Source organism: Lipotes vexillifer, unplaced genomic scaffold, assembly GCF_000442215.2.
Source record: "Lipotes vexillifer unplaced genomic scaffold, Lipotes_vexillifer_v1.1 scaffold1252, whole genome shotgun sequence".
In the NCBI taxonomy this organism is placed as follows: Eukaryota; Metazoa; Chordata; class Mammalia; order Artiodactyla; family Lipotidae; genus Lipotes; species Lipotes vexillifer.
Genome location: NW_006771619.1, coordinates 325163 through 330177, shown reverse-complemented (window position 1 = coordinate 330177; position 5015 = coordinate 325163).

The following is a 5015-nucleotide window of genomic DNA, read 5'->3' as shown; positions in this document are numbered from 1 at the left end:
CCTGCTGAAGTAGGCATTGCAAAAACAGGTGCTGCAAGGTTATTATGGAGGGACTCTCTCCAATACTAATGGCAATACTTGAACTTTATGAAGCATGCAATTGCCTGGCAGGTCCTGTACTTGTACTTTACACTCACCATCTCACTGAAGGCTCACAAGCCTGAGGGGCTGCTTCCATTGGCACCCCCATGTCCCAGATGAAGAAGAGGAGACTCAAAGAAAGTCACGCCTTTTGCAAATACTTCCAAACCCACCAGAGACCCACCGATGTGGACTCTCCAGTCCTGGGGTCCAGAAAAGCTCTGCAGATGCTTTTCATGCACCTGGAAATAATGAGGAGTGCTTTACCTACCAGATAAATAAAACCTTTATTTCTTTGTGAAAAACAAAACAAAATGATGTCCCTAGAAAAAGTGGATTTCTGGTACTCGAGTGACAATCACAAATTTGGGGATTGGCTAAATTCTCATGACATATTATCATTTGAAAGGGTCAGGTGTCTGCAGCAGCCATGAGATGCAAATGAACGATGAAGGAAGAAGACTGAGTCAAGACGTTGGGAATTCCTAGATGTCCTCCTGTAACTGAGCAGGACTCTATGGGGCCTTCCTGGGACAGACCCCTCTCCCATATCCTCTGCTCTAGCTCCGTTCTGAAGTACCCAGATAATAGTATCTGATGCACGTCTCCCGCTAAAATAACCCCCAAATGGAAGAAATTAACTACTTAATGACCATGAGCACATAGTCCCCAGGCCTACTGGAGACTAAGGATTGATAATTTTAACCCCTGTGACACCCTTACCATCAAACAATCGGAGAATTGTGCACTAGCTGATCACAGACCCTGGGACTCCCCTTCCCACCTTGCCTTTAAATAGGCTTTGCTGAGACCCATCCGGGAGTTCAGGCTTTCTGAGCACTAGCTGTCCCCGACTCCTTGTATGGCACCTTACAATAAACACTGCACTTTCCTTCACCACAGTCCGGTGTCAGTAGACTGGCTTTACTGCCTGCGAGCGAGCAGACCCAAGTTTTGTGTCAGTAACACTCGATCTGTAAAACCCACCCATTGTACTTGCAGCCGTCAAAGTTGTATTTCTTTTATGTTTTTTAAATGGCACGAGACCTCGAGGCTGTCACAGCTTCCATGTTCAGACTCCTGAATTTGCTGGAATTGCATTTTTCCTGGAACTTCACATTGCAGAGAGTCATTTCCCAACCCTGTCAAATCCTTTAAACACCCAACTGCACGCTTAGCTCCCCAGTCCCAGATCTTGTTCGTGTTGTATCTTTGTCATCTTTGTCCTGTTCCATAAAGAGTCGGGGATGAACACCAAGACATCGTGTTACAGAGCATGAGACCTTGTTAGGTCAGAGATGATGAAATTAAAAAGTCAGCACATATCCGACTAAGGACATCTCCTTAACATCTGGGGGCCTGCTGCCTTTCTGCATGACTTTAAGTGTGTAACAGATAATATTTGGAGGAATTACAAGGTGTCTTCCCTCCTTCCCCTACTTCCCTATACCCACTGGCATTCCTCTGTGTTGCAACAGTCAATTATAAAATACACTCACTGCCCTTGGGGCAGGGTGGACACAGCTTAGAGAAGCAACTCAACTGAGTTCCTCAGGTGGTTTTCTTTCAGACTCTACATACTAGTTCTGAAAGCACAGGCTTTCCATTTCAAGATCTCAGCTTTTGGGGAGAAAAGGATTTGGGTGGACATGGTAGGATGGGGACAAGGCCAAACCCCACATGAAACTGGAGATAGGGTTGATACCCTAAAGTGTAGATGTGTTTTTAAAATTCATGATTTAAGAGCTAGCTTTCCCCATAACAGGAGAGAAAAATAAAATATACGCTAGAGGGAAGATAAAGGAAAGACGTGAGCCAAAAAGTTAGGCATCTGAGAATGATTAATAGGGTCCCATCCCTGCCCTGGAAGAGGGTGTAGTGGGGCTGGAAGGAGGCACAGCCCAGCAAGGCTGCCAGCCTTTCCAAGAAACTTGGTGAGCTCAGAGGAGCTTAGGGTTGGACAAATGGGCCAGAGTCATGGACCCAACCCAGGAAGCCATGACAGGACTCCTGGGTCTTTGAAGGGTGAGTATGCAAAGCAGCTCAAGACAGCCTTGGGGCCGCTGGGCGCGGTCATCAGGAAGAGCTGTGGTTTCTTTCACCCTCTGCAGCTCAACTCACATCCTTGGCTTCTGCTTGCTCAGCTTCTGGCCTCCTATGAGGAAAATGCCTGTATCATGGAAACATTACAGAAGACTCTTGGTTGGGGTGAGGTAGTGAGAGGACAGAAAGTCTGCATAAACCAGAACATGAGGAAACAGACTCCCTCCTGTCTAGAGAGGGAGATGGGAAGAGGGAGATGGGAAGAGGCAGGCACTGCACGAAAGCAGAAAGCACAGGGCTGGCATCCAATGGCACTCACCCCCCATCCTGCCTCATCTCTTCTGGTCCCCACCCAGAAACCCAGAGAAAGCTCAACCAGACAGTCTTGAAAGCAGATACAAGCTCCCTGGCCTCTGGGTGAGAAAAGGAAGTTTTATGAAAAGAGGAGAAAGGAAAAAACAAAGTCTGATGTTGCACAACAGGTGAAGTCCTACTTTGCCGCACCACGAGGAGTCCATGCTGTCATCTGTAATTCCCTGGTAAAGCATTTCTTCATGAGGGTGTTCAGGCCTACTGCTGTCTTCCCTGGTGATCCGGCCTCTGTGAAGCTGAGTTTCTCTCTTCTCCACACCTCAGGGGCAGGGAGGTGTGGGGAAAGGGCTCCACTGTGAGGGAGGAGGTCCAGATTCTGGCCCTAACCCTGCCTTCTCTCTAATAATGAAACGAGACATGAGCCATGGCTTTGCTCTGGGGTTCATTAGACAAATGAGAGGGCGGATTCCTCCAGACAGGAGACCAAGATGCCCAGAGGTCCCCAGGAGTCTCAAGAAGAGGCAGGCTTCCTCTCTTTTTTTTTTTTTTTTAACACTTATTTATTTTGTTTGGCTGCATCGGGTCTTAGTTGTGGCACGTGGGACCTTTGTTGCGGCATACGGGATCTTTAGTTGCGGCATGCGAACGCTTAGTTGCAGCATGTGGGATCTAGTTCCCTGACCGGGGATTGAACCCGGGCCCCCTGCATTGGGAGCGTGGAGTCTTAGCCACTGGAGCACCAGAGAAGTCTCCAGGCTTCCTCATAATGTGGCTGGTGGGTGTTGAATCTTTGGTGAAGCTTCAGCCCTCACACTCAGCTGCTGAAGCAGCCCCTCCTCTTGAGATGCCTCACCTCATCATAATCTGTCACCTTGGAATGTGTCCACTTCGCCCTGAGTTTCTCCTGTGGGTAAGTTTGTCTCACCTTCTAGAATGTTCCATTCCCTTCCACACTAAGCTGGAGGGGATCATTGTCAGTGACCCTTCCATTGGTGATTGTATTAGTTTCCTATTGCTGCTGCAACAAATTACACAAACTTGGGGTCCTAAAAAAACACACAGTTATGCTCTTAAAGTTCTAGAGGTCAGAAGTCCACAGTCTGATTCACTGAGCTGAAATCAAGATGGCTGTGCTCCTTCTGGAAGTTTTAGGAGAGAAACCATTTTCTTGCCTTTTCCAGCTTCTAGAGCTGCATTCTTGCATTTCTTGGCTCGTGACCTCTTCCTCCATCTTCAAAGCCAGCAGCATGGCATCTTGCTTTTGTTTTCACATTGCCTTCTCTTCTGTGGTCACATCTCCTTCTGCACCCTCTTAGAAGGACACTTATGATCAGATTTAGGATCCAGACAAATAATCCAGGATAATCTCTTCATCTCAAGATTCTTGATCACATCTGCAAAGGCTTTTTTACCTTATAAAGGAATATTCACAGATTCTGGGGATTAGGATGTGAACATCTTGGGGGCCATTATTCAGCCTACCACAGAGATCTATACCTTGTCTCAGGCCTGGGGATCATGAATTCTCTCTCCCAACCCCTTCCCTCAGAATGGTGTGTATCTTTCACCGAAGACCATACCCTAACCTTCCCGGCCACCCCAATTACCTGTCCTTTCCCTCCCTTTAGGCCCTGAGGAGATTGGTCCAATGGAACTTCCTATGATGATAGGAATGTTCTACATTTGCACCATGCAACATGGCAGCCACGAATCGCATGTAGCCAGTGAGCACCTGAAATGTGACCAGTGCAACTGAGGAACTGAATTTCAAATTTTATTTAACTGAAATTAAATTTAATTGAAATTTAAATAGCTACTTGTGGCTAATGGCTATGTACTGGACAGCTCAGATCTAGGCAGATGAGAAGCAGAAGCCAAGACCAGTCAGGTTCTTTGCTGCTAGCCTCTTCTCACACATTTTGGGATCAGTTCTGCCCCTCCCCAACCTCCTTCTCTCAGTCCCTGCAGAATCTGAAGGAGGTTTCTACAGGAGCTTGGGATGACGGGAGTGGCTGAGGGCAGGGCAAGGAAGGAAATTGTGTCTGTTGGCCCCAGAGAGGTACATAGTCTCAGTTCTGCTTTTGCATCAGACTAAGAACATTCAAACAAGACATGTAAATCATAACCACAATGAGGTATCACCTCACACTGGTCAGAATGGATATCACCAAAAAGTCTACAAATAATAAATGCTGGGGCTTCCCTGGTGGCACAGTTGTTGAGAATCTGCCTGCTAATGCAGGGGACACGGGTTCGAGCCCTGGTCTGGGAAGATCCCACATGCCGCGGAGCAACTAGGCCCGTGAGCCACAACTACTGAGCCTGCGCGTCTGGAGCCTGTGCTCCGCAACAAGAGAGGCCGCGATGGTGAGAGGCCCGCGCACCGCGATGAAGAGTGGCCCCCGCTTGCCGCAACTAGAGAAAGCCCTCGCACAGAGACGAAGACCCAACACAGCCAAAAATAAAAATAAATAAATTAAAAGAAGGCTCAACATTTAAATAAATAAATAAATAAATAAATGCTGGAGAGGGTGCGGAGAAAAGGGAACCCTCCTACACTGTTGGTGGGAAGATAAACT